Raw genomic sequence first — 12,958 nt, forward strand, 5'->3', positions numbered from 1 at the left:
TGGAAAATGTGTTAAAAAATGAGTCACAGTGTATAAAAGATGATGTGGTTAAATTTGAGTTTGAACTCGATCAGTTTTTGTCGGAATTTCCCAAACTTCAGAACAATGTGAAACAAGATAAAAAGGAACTTGAGTCAAATGTCACATTTAACTTTCCGAAAACAACTGAGAAATGCAATGTGGTTTTTGGTACAGTGTCAGAAGTTAAAAAGTCGTGGGCATCATTGTTTAACTGATGTGTTTGTGAATTGATTGCAGGAGCTGCCCAAGTCTGTGCTCTCAAGGTGGATAATGGACAGCGGAGCGTCGCGACACATGACGGGATCCTTAGCACTGTTATATGATGTCAAAGCGATTAATGGAAGTTACGTTGGATTTGCCGGTAACCAAGGTGGAAGGATTGTTGTTCAGGGAATGCTCACGAACGGAATCATATCTTTTGACAAAGTGAATTATATTGTTGAATTGACGAACAATTTGTTAAGTATTTCGCAAATCTGCGACAAAGACTTTAGCGTACACTTTACAAAAACAGAATGTTTGGTTTTAAAACCAGGGTTTAAAGTCCCTGATGAGTTGGTTCTGTTGCGCGCCCCTAGGGTTAATGATCTTTACATTTTAGACATGAGCGCTACAACACCAACAACTCCTCAAAAACAATGCTTTGTGACAAAATCTAAAGCAACTGAAAAAGAGTCAGTTATGTGGCACAGAAAGATGGGTCATATACACATTCGTAAAATGAACTTTCTTGTGCACAACGATTTGGTAGAAGGTGTGAATGTTAAAAATTTTCATTTACCTGATGATTGTGTTGTGTGTAAGAAAGGTAAACAGGTACGGAAGTCTCATCCGCCAAAGATGCTCAACACCATCCGGTTACCTCTTGAGAGATTGCATATGGATCTCTTTGGGCCGGTAACGTCAAAAGCATCAGTGGAGATTCTTACCGTTTAGTGGTAACGGATGATTATACAAGATTTTCATGGGTCGTTTGTTTGGAGAAGAAGGATGAAACGTTTGAAGCTTTAATGGTTTTGTTCAAAAAGATGGAAACAGTGTACAAGCTACCGATCAGAAGAATTCGAAGCGATAATGGAACTGAGTTCAAAAACAACAAAATGTAAGAATTCTGCAATGAAAAGGGAATACTTCACGAATTCAGTGCGCCATATACACCACAACAGAACGGCGTGGCTGAACGAAAGAATAGAACCCTGATTGAGACTGCACGTACTATGTTGGCCGATTCAAAGCTTCCGATTTTCTTCTGGAGTGAAGCGGTGTCAGCAGCTTGCTATACGCTGAATAGAGTTCTGACAGTGAAGAAATATAAAAAGACTTGTTTTGAGTTGTTGCATCGCTATAAGCCAAATCTTGAGTTCTTGGAACCTTTTGGCTCTCCATGTACGTTCATCGATGCTGATGGTAAATTCGGAGCGAAAGCAAATGAAGGATTTTTGGTAGGATACGCCAGCCCATTAAAGAGGGTATTTGTACCGTGTCTGGGGAAGGTGATTCAGGTCCTTCATGTGGATTGTCAGAAGCACACACAGTCGCAACAACTTCCCGGACAAAGATTCCTATTTGATTACGACAAACTCTGGGAATCGTTTCATCTGCCGTCCGAGCCGAGTGAGGAGGAAATTGCTCTTATGTACCTGTATCAACAAAGTCAGTCGCAAGAGCCATTATCTAGTCCGCTAGATGATCCTACGCCCACCGTGGGTACTCACGATGATGAAGCAGGACCAAGTGGAACCGTTCATATATCGCCAGAGGAACCAGAGGAACCAGCTCCGTCATTTGACGTTTCTGACGACTCAGAGGAGGAACCCGCTCCTACCTTTGATGAGGAACCAAATGAGACATCAGAGGAGGCTGTTGATCAAATCGTTGATCTTGACATTTCAAATCTGGAATCGGAAGTTGTGGTGCCAGATAATGTGATGCCGAGGACACTGTCTTACCATCCGTCAGAACAGATTATCGGCGATTTACAGAGTGGTGTCAAGACGAGACATCAGATAGATCAAGCTTTTACATGTTTTTATTCAGATATTGATGATATGCAGAAAGAAGTCTCATTCAAATGTTTTATTTCGCAGATAGAGCCCAGGACTTACAAAGAAGCTTTGACCGAAGACAGCTGGGTTAATGCAATGCAGGAAGAGCTGCAACAATTTGAGAAACTGGGCGTCTGGAGACTGGTCGATCTGCCGAAGAATCAGAAGCTGATAAAGACAAAATGGGTGTTTAAATGTAAACGTGACGATAGAGGAGTCGTGGTGAGGAACAAAGCATGTCTTGTGGTCCAGGGCTTCAGCCAGCAGGAGGGAATAGACTATGAAGAAGTTTATGCGCCGGTTGCAAGGCTTGAAGCAATCCGCATCTTTCTAGCCTTTGCTTCATGGAAAGATTTCAAAGTCTATCAACTCGACGTTAAATTGGCAATCCTGTATGGCAAGATTCGAGAAGAAGTTTACGTGGGGCAACCACCGGGGTTTGCAGATCCGCTAAACAGAGACAAGGTGTATCTGCTGGATAAAGCTTTATACGGTCTCCACCAGGCCCCGAGAGCCTGGTATGAGACGCTTCCGACCTACTTGCTGGACAACGGGTTCACAAGAGGCACAGTAGATAGCACCTTGTTCACGAAAGAAGTAGATGGCCACTTGCTGATTGTGCAGATCTATGTCGATGATATCATTTTTGGTTCCACCAACGACGAGCTATGCAAAGAGTTTGAAGTTGTGATGAAGAAGAAATTCGAGATGAGTTCTATGGGGGAGATGAAGTTCTTCCTCGGGTTACAAGTTGAACAACTACCCGATGGAATCTTCATTCATCAATCAAAGTATGTAAAGGACGTGCTGGATAAGTTTGACATGACAGACTGCAGTCCTGCATCAACCCCCCTCGCACAAAATCATGGTATCAGTCCGGATGAACAAGGTGTGAAGATGGATGAAACGTTATACAGATCAATCATTGGCTCGTTGATGTATCTTACAGCTTCCCGGCCCGACATCATGTATCCGACATGTTTGTGCGCACGATATCAGTCAAACCCAAAGCAATCACACCTGACAATCGTCAAACGAATTCTACGGTATTTGAAGGGATGCCCAAGCATCGGCTTGTGGTACCCTCGCTCGGGTGATTTTACATTATCTGGTTTTGCCGATTCAGACTTCGGTAGTTGTAAGCAGAACGCTAAGTCCACCACTGCTGGGTGCCAGTTCTTCGGAACTCGGCTCGTTACCTGGCAGTGCAAGAAGCAAACTGCAGTCGCGCTCTCAACTTGTGAGGCTGAGTACGTCTCAGCCTCTAGCTGTTGTTCTCAGATTCTCTGGATTCAACAGCAGATGCGCGATTTCGGTCTGCAATTCTTGGATACGCCGATATTTGTGGACAATGAAGCGGCCATCAATGTTACGAAAAAATCCGGTTCACCACTCAAAAACGAAACACATAGAAATCCGTCACCATTTTATTCGAGATTGTTACGAAAAGAAACTAATACGGATTGAACATGTGGGCACCGATGATCAGAAAGCTGATTTTTACACAAAACCGTTTGATAAAAAGAGATTTTATTATCTTTTAAGGTTAAATGGGTTAAAAAATCTGCAAGCTGGGAGGGTTATCGAGTGTGAAGCCGAATTGGGCGGCGATCTGACTTGAACCGTATCGAGTTGTCAATTTTTGTTTGTACAGTTGTATTTCCTGCTTTTCGTTAAAAACAAAAACACAAAATATGTTTTAGTTTTAGGGGGAGATATTCGCAGAAAAATACAAAAACATGATAAAATCATAAAAATCCAAAAACATTGAAAAATGCAAAAAGAGCTGTGTAGTATAGGGGAAATGATAGTACATCAGCTAGACGGGCATAGTATGCTAGTGATATGTATTGTAAAAATGCAATTAAGCAGTCTCGCTAAAGATGTGCCGGTAGGTTCTTACAGAATTAGTAGATCGGTTTGGGATATAAACTAAATTTAACTTGCGTTTTCGTGGGGAACATCTCCAGGATATATAGGTAACCCCTGAAATCCTGTTTGAAAGGTCCCGTATTCTGAGATACTAGGTCTTTATACTCGGTGAAATCTGGGGTATTATCCCGGGACTTCTGCTGTATGGAAATACTGACCTAATCCCCGGATAATACTTTACGCAAAAAGCTTTGAAACATAAGCTTCACCCTCAACATGCTGATGAAACAATAAAATTGATAGTCGCTGCTGTTGAAATGCAAAAGATCCTCTAAAGGGGACCCACCGAAAAGTCGAGCCGTCATCTCTCTGCTGAACGGAAGTTCTGACCTGAGCTCTCACGGTTTCGCATCTACCCCCTACAGATATCAGCTGTGGTATATTCACCTGTAAGACTGAATACTGGGATCCGGATACGGGAGTATATACTGAGGTGGGAACACACGTTGACGTTTAAGTCTCTAAAACACTAATAACGTATCCCGAACAGATTGAAAATTCTGTGAGAATTTAAAGTGGATCAATATACCGACAATCAACGCGAATTGCTTAAATGTTTAAAATGAAATAAGCTTAACGGTGCTTGTGTTCTGTCGGCAGCTGATATGATCTCCTAACACGCTCGAAAAAATATTGTGTGTATATATTTCAGTTTGTACAGCATTAAACCCAAAAAGATTTTTTTTCCCATTTTAGTTTCGACAACTGATACTGGGGATTGGAAGTTCAAAGCCTGTGTGCAGATCATGTTGGTGTCTGATGAGGGTTGGGTAAGCTGTGATTGCAAACAAAGATTTGGTATGATGTTTGAAAGATAAAATGTGCAAATGTTTGAAACGTTGAAAAGTTCATTAATTTAAACTGTTTTTGAAACAAAACGACAAAGTACTTCATAAATCTGATCAACCAGGGCCATTAATTTGGATTTGGTAGGTCAAACAGCTGTCCAGGGTCATTAAATTGGACTTGGTCAACTGGGTGTCAGCATGTGAAATCGAAAAAGTTGGAAAAAACGAATAAAAAATAAATTTCTTAAAAATCAAAGGTTGGATCGCTTTTGTGACATTGGGTCGCTCTTTTGTCAAAATAACATTGTGGACCACTCATAAGAACATGAAAAATAAGCGGTTCAGACCTCATATATAAGGTACAGGGATTCGCTTTTTCAGTCATTACCAAACCGCTTATACGTCATCTTCTCCGGGGCGATTCGAGCGATTTCAACTGTTCTTCGTGATTTCTTGCTGATTGAGCTCTGTTTTCACTTGTTCTTGATAGATTACTATTGTTTACATCATGGGCAAGGTAAGTAGTTTCTCGATTTCAGTTCTATTGTGTATAAACATGATTGTCGGTAGGTTTATTTGAACGAATCGTGTTTTGTGCCCTTAACTGTCATATTAGTCTGAATTGGTAGCTTGATTGTTGTCGTCTGATGATTTTAATAGTTGTATAACATGTTAAATGTTGTAATTTAGGTGTTTGATCAGAGTTGTCGGTAATGAGTGGTTTTAATCTTAGATCTAGTGAATTTTAGGTATAATTGTAAGAATCCAAGGACACCATTAGACTCGGATTTCTTCGAAGAATCTGATTTTAGAATCAATTTTAGGGTATAAGCTGTTTTTACATGTTGTTGATATGTGGACCGCTTTTACAGTCAGGTAGTTTGAACCGCTCATAGGTCATATGTTGAATCGCTCTTAGTTACATCTTGTAGGACCGTTTTTATGAACAGATAACTCAGGATCGCTCATAGGTCACCTGTTTGAACCGCTTATAGATCATCTGTTGAACCGCCCATATGTACCATTTTTGTAGAACCGCTCATATGTCACTTTGTTGGACCGCCCATATGTACCATTTCAGGACCGCTTTTAAGGCATTTTAGAGTTGATTCGCTTATGTAACCAGGGATGGTTCGCTTTTTGTGTCATTTATTTTTTTTGGTTCGCTCTTTAGTCATATATAGGGTCGCTTTTATGGTAGTATGTTTTTTTGAATCGCTTATATGGTTCGCTTTTTAGACATTGCTCAAAATTTCAAAATTTTCTAAGTCTTTGTTTATGATGTTGTTGTGCAGGCATCTCCAAATGTGTTATTCGATCCAGTCCACAACAGTTGCGTTGATTTAGATGTGGAAAAATATCCTTTATTGTCAGAATTCAGCAGTATCCTGGACTACATGAATCGTATTCCAGTGAAGAAAGCGATGACTGACCAGAGGCCGTTATATCGATCGCATATTAGTCGATTTTGGAAAAGTGCAAAGTATGACGAGGCAAGCAAGGTGATTTCATCAGAAGTAGAAGTGGATGGAAAGTTGGAGACCATACTGGTGACTGAAGCGTTAGTTCGCGAAGTGATGAACTTTCCTGATGAGGCCAATTACCCCACAAGATTTCCTGAACGAATGGTGAAGGGGTGTATACTACGTTTGGGATACAGAAGCACATTGAACACCGGGAACTACTTAAAGTCAAAATTTCAGAAATCATTCAAGTTTTTAATCCATTGTATTTTGATTTCCCTAAGTCACACAAAGGGCAGTTATGACCAAATGAGGGATTACCAGATGAACATGCTAACGGCATTGGTGTTGAATAAGAAATACAACTTCTCACATATAGTTTTTCATTATATGGTGGAAAATCTCTCGTCGGATGTTAGAGTCTGGAGATATCCACGTTTTGTACAAATGATGATTCATCGTGCATACCCTGGAATTGATAGAAACATTAAGGATGATCTTCTTGTTCAAGCTCACATGTCAAATATCTCGTTAAAGAATCTTATCAAGTATCATCCTCATCATCCAGAGCCTGAGTTAGTGATTGAAAACTTCGGATTGCTTAGAGATGCGAACTATGTGGATCCTGATCCAGAAAATCATCAGAATTGGAGAAATCAAGAAGAAATGAAAGAAGCATTGTATGCTGTAGAGTTGAAAATAATTCAGGGTTTCAAACCAACAAAGAATGAGTGGTATGTGAAGGAGTCTGGACGCAGACGTAGACTTGCAACTCCTGTAGCTGAAGATGAAGAGGATGATGAAGATGATGATGAGGAAGAGTTTGTTTATTCTGCGAGCAGTCACAGTTCTAAAGGTGATGATGATGATGACGCTGCAGGAGGTTCAGGTGTTAGAGTAACTGAAACTTCAAATGAAAAAGTCGTTGAAGATCTGCTAAACGACACAGTCAATGAAGAAAGTGGTGAAGCTGAGAGAAAGGGGGAGTCGAGTAAGACTCAGATTGTAGAACATCATGAACCCTTGTTCCTATGTCTAGATGTGTATAGGGAGATGTTAAAAGATGTAAATCCCGAGATTCCAATTGATCTTGAAGCAGATCTGGAATCTTTTGATATCAATAAACAGAAAGATTACAAGTATAACTATGTTGAGGATGCCGATCAGTATGATAGGGTTGAAGTAGAGGATGGTTCGGATAATGAAGATGTTCCTGAAGACACTTCAAAACTTCCGACGTTAATGGAATTCTTTGCTGCTGAAAACAGAGATGAGTTGCGTCAGAAAGTGACTGAAGCGGTGAATGATAATGTGTTCGAGTGTTTGAGAAAAGAAGCTGAACAGGAAGGCCAATCTAATGTTGAAAAAGAAGGTCAATCGAGTGTTGAAGAGATTGATCATTCTAAATGGTTCAAAGACTCTCATGAAAGAAAGTTCAAAAGGCCGTTGAAATACTTCCAACGAGATCGAAATGTTTCGCTTGGCGATATTATTAGTTGGGGTTTTCTTCCGCAAGTTAACGCCTATGCAGTTCGAAGAGAATGTGGCGTCCAATACTTTAAACGTTTATATGATATTATGTCATTACCATGGTGGGATGTCGATGAGTTATCTCAGGTGAGAACGTTGGATTATCAGGTGAGGCAGAATGATAAGGCGATGTGGGGATATATTAAGTACGAGACTCTGAGAAGATATCGGAAATGGAAGCCTCATCGTCCAAGACGTATTCAAAGAGTAGATCCAGTGACTGGTGTGACAGAAACTATTCTGAATGTAAAGCCTTCAAGAACCATGACAACAATTCCTATGCCAGAAATGGAGCAAGATTTTTATAAAGGGTTCATTGATTGGGTTTACAGCTGTCTGACAACTGAAGCAATCATAACGTACAGAGCTGGTGGTGAACTGAGATATATTCGTGTTTATGATCCGATGTGGCTGGTGAATTGTTCGGCAAAAGACATCGAATGCTTGTTTATTCACAAGATTCGTTATAAAGCAGAAGATAAAGATCAAGCTCAACAGTTCCAACGTGTTGTATCACTGTGCTTTCAAAAAGGAATTAATTCCGAAAGCAAGTGGAAATCCTCATGGTGGGAGTTAGATGAAAAGATGAAGAAGAAAGCAAAACGTGAACGTGAACGTGAAAATCATAGGATGGAAGCAAACAGAGGAAAGTTTATGAAGAAACAACAGGAAGAAGAGAAGGCAGAGAAGCGAAAGAATGAAAATATAAGAATTGCTTTGAGCAGGAAGCCTAAAGGGCGTGAAGAACACTACAAAGCTGCTATCTGAAGACCAAATTTCAAGACAAAGACTGCGGCTTCATCCAAGGGGGAGTTTGTTGGTGCACAATGTCTAAAGCCTGCGTCTTTGTAATGCTAGTTTAATGTATATGGTCTAGATAGGTTATTTTGTAAAAGTTCAGGGGGTCTATATGTAATTTTATGAAAGTTAGTATGTTGGACCGCTTTTGTGACATATGTCCACAAAAGCGGACCAGGTTTGTAGTCTGGACCGCTCTTGTGGACATGTCACATGAGCGGACCAAGACCTCTATAAATACCTCTGATGTTCACTTCATTTGTAACGTTGTCTTGTACTCTACGTCGAACTGCTGACCGTGTGGCAATCGTTATCAAGTGAAGAAAAAGTGTTTAAAGTGTGAATTCATCTGTTTCTACTCCTTTCTGTTACGTTTATCTTTGTATCATGCTGAAAATGTGTTTCCGCCACATTTTCAGTAAGCACTAGCTCTGATTGACTCATTCGTGTGGTCAAAACTGATCCTACAATCTATCGAAAACTCACGCTCTCCAAGCTCCATAATACAACCTCTAATCACCTCATTAGCTTCTACTAGCTTTCCATTAACTAGTTCTATCGAATACGGGACATCTAACTTACTTGCAACTAAACCAAGTATATTATTAAAGTCTATAGACACAAAGCTAAAATCGGCACCAGTATCAAATAGCACAGATGCATAATGTTGATTAAGAGGGAACATACCAGTAACCACGTTTGGATCTGGGCGTGCTTCCCTGGCGCCAATGGTAAACACTCTTCCACGTGCTTGATTGTTTTTATGGCAATCCTTCCTGAAATGCCCTACGTCACCGCAGTTAAAACAACCTTCACCACATCCATTGTCATTTCCGTTTCCGCCGTGATTGTTGTTGTTATTGTTTCCTCCACGATTTCCGTTACCAGCTTGGTTCCTATAATCACCACGATTTCCGTTTCCTCTGAAATTACCACTTCCTCCCTAGATTTGATTTCCCGTCTGATTTCCAGACCCACCACAGTTTCCATTACCACTTTGACCTCCATTTCCACGTCCAGCACCATACCAACACGTCTCCTTCGCATGCCCCACTTTGCCACAGTTATCACATTTTCCATACCTGCACCGCCCGATATGATGACGTTGGCAGTTTTCGCACTTAGGTAGGGTGCCCATATACCCTTTTCCTTTGTTTTCAACATTAGATGTGCCAGTCTGTGCCTCAGCTGGCTGGTTGGTGTCCCTACGTTTGTTGGCATTATTGTTCACTCGGGTGCCTTTCTTGAAATTAATGGACTTTCTTTTGTTATCTCTTGATGACTCAACATGAGTCTCTTTCTTCTTCGTTTCAGAAATCAAAAACTTTCCTAACCGAACCACTTCCTCATTAAGCGCCACACTTAAGTTAATAGCCTCAGAAATAGTTGGAGGCTTGGAAGCTGTCACCATGTTCACAATCTGAGGTGCCAATCCCCAGATAAAACACTCAATCCTTTTAAACTTTGGCTCCACAAGATAAGGAACAACTCTCGAAAAATCATGAAATCTCTGAATATACTCAGCCACCTTTGGACCATCCATTTTTAAGTTCCAGAATTCCGTCTTTTTGCGCATTAACTCCTTCAGTTCATTCCACGTCAATGTGTATGCAGCAGCCTCACCCAAAGTCTGAACTTGGAGGTTCCACGACGAAAGCGCTCCATCTAGAAACAACCCAGAAATATACGTGACTCTTTGTTCCGGAGCACATTTACTCATCCTCAATACAGAGTCAGTCTTCTCCACCAAGCGTATGAAAACCACAGCACCCCTAGTGCCATCGAAATTAAGGGGCTTGCGGTCCAAGAATTGTTTGTAGGTACAACCTGTAACACAAGCAGCACCATTCACAGAAAGCATTAGCAAAGAACAATTGGAAATATCCAAACGAGTTGTAATGTGTCTTAGGTGACTTAACATTACCGATTGGGGGGTTATTCCCAGAGGTACCTCCGCTATGTTTGGAGCGGAGTGCCTCGTGCTGAGCGATGGCTTGTGAGATGCGCTCTTGTAGCTCCGCCTCTGTCCTTGGCTGTGGATTTGTTGGTATCGGTGTTTCTTCAGGTGGCATTGTTCTTCTAGGAAGAAGATCGGATAGGTCAGGCCTTATTCGATAGATAAACTGATAGTTGTCTAGGAGTCGTATGTACATATATATAAGCAATCACCATAGCAAACAACCATGCAACAACATAATCATAGCATGAACATGTAATCCAACAATGTATTTAATGAGAACACGACTATTGAGCTTTCATTAATGACCAACCACAATTTACATCGTTTTCAAAGTGTATCATACCAAAAGAGACAGAGGGTCACACTACCCTTGTCAAATAAGTTTGTCAATACAAAAGTAATAGTCAAAAGTGGTCTTCCTGTCTTCACAATCTCGGCTCAATTGTAGCGTTCTCACCAAAAGTAGAGCATTTGCATAAAACGAAAAACCAACGGTGCTGATGGCGGAGGAGGAGGGAAAAAAGAGCAAACTGCGAACATAGGCGAGCTCCTCCTCGAGCTCATGAACTCGGCGAATCAAAAAGCTAATCTGCTGCTCAAAGGTGAGAAAGCGGGCATCCTAACCCGGAATAGATGTGGGCATAACAAATGGAGATACAAAAGGAGCTGAGGAAGAGGGTGGAGGGACAGAAGTAGAATGAAATAGAAATGGTGACCGTCTGGCACCCTTATCGAACTCCAGCTCGAGAACTCGATGACTCAAAATCTCGAACTGTAACTGTAAAGACAAAAGTAACTCATCACCAGTGTATCCTCCATAATGAGAGGGATGATAAGGGTCAGAAATAGGCATGGTGTACGGTGGGAACCACCTGAAAGGCTCATCCAATGAAGCTGGTGCAAACGGTGTAGAGTGAGGGATAGGAGGAAAGTCTACTGAAGCGAATGGATCGAATCTCGGGGGTTATCCCGAGGTGCCTTCCCCTGGTCGAGGAGCGGTGATCTCCTGTAGAAAAACGATCGGGAGATCGGTACGATGAGCATCAGACACGAAAGGAGATGGGGGAGCAATGTCAGCAGGAGGAGGTGGTGGAATAAATGGGTCAACTGGTGGAAGCTCAAGTGGTGCGGAAGTGGTGCGGAAATCGGCTCTGGGATAAGTGGTGCAATATCAGGCAAGCTAAACGGAACAAGGTCTAGCTCAGGGATGTGCTCTGGGACGGGAGGAGGTGTAGGGACTCAAACGGGAGATGACGGTGCAGCAGACATCTCAGTGTCTTCATATGAATAAGTGGCGTAGAGCTAAAGTCCTGCCGCCCGTAGGGCTTGGAAGTCACAGACTCAAAGGAGTCTGCAACTGAGTGCAAGCTAGAGTTGGAGGATATCTCGATAACAGGTACGAATGGAGGGGGTACATCTAGCATAACAACATCGTCAACCTCTCCATCACCCTGGGCATCAGCAGGGGGACCATCCAAAAACAACTCAATGTCATCGTCAAAAAGATCATCAAAGGGCCAATCCCCATGGGGAATGACCACGAGAGGAACTGCATCGAGAATGGGTGCGACAATATGCTCACCATCAGGGTGACCGATGATGAGGTGGTCGTGAATAGGAGCGGGAAGGGCAAAAATGTCCTCAACAAGGATGCCATCAGCTATAGGTGCGTCGTCTCCAAAGTCCGGTAGGGTGAAAGGCTGAAAATCATCCTCGTCCTCGGACAACATGTCTGGATCACTCTCGGTGTCCGACGTGAAAATCTCCGGCTCTGGTACGATCCCATCGTATGAAACGATGGCCATAGGGTTGTGAGCGTCAGACAATCCGCTCTCAGAGGAAGACATAGGTACCTGTAACATAATAATCATGACATATGCACATATGTTAACTACTAACACTCAGTGTATGTAAACAAAGACAGTCATCACTTAATCATGTATTCACGTTATCCTACGTGAGGCTTTTTCTATCTTAACAAGTCTACCTCATGCAACTAAACAACCAACTATGACCTTGCTCGTGTTTCTTGTCTTTCCTTTGTAAAATGTTTGTTCCATGGATCTTGGCGTTTTGTAAATGCAATGAAAAATATTTTGTAAAAATGTTTTCGTGAGAGAGTCCTAATGATTGTAGTCTAGACTCGAGAAGGAATCCTAGTTCACTACAATCGAAGCTCTGATACCAAACTGTCACACCCTGACTTTTGCGGAAGCGTATTACGTGTGACTTGCTTAATATCATTGCATTCAATTATAACAAACAACTATATGATAGAAACCATGATGTTCATCCATTACTAAGTCTCAAAATATTACAACCCACATAGTTTTACTACCAAACAAAGACTTCGAGTTTAAAATACAAACCAACCAAATGTTTTAAGTTTCGTAAAGGACTTGACAAAATACATAGATAAAA

This window comes from Helianthus annuus, chromosome 13 (genome assembly GCF_002127325.2).
Source record: "Helianthus annuus cultivar XRQ/B chromosome 13, HanXRQr2.0-SUNRISE, whole genome shotgun sequence".
Lineage (NCBI taxonomy): Eukaryota > Viridiplantae > Streptophyta > Magnoliopsida > Asterales > Asteraceae > Helianthus > Helianthus annuus.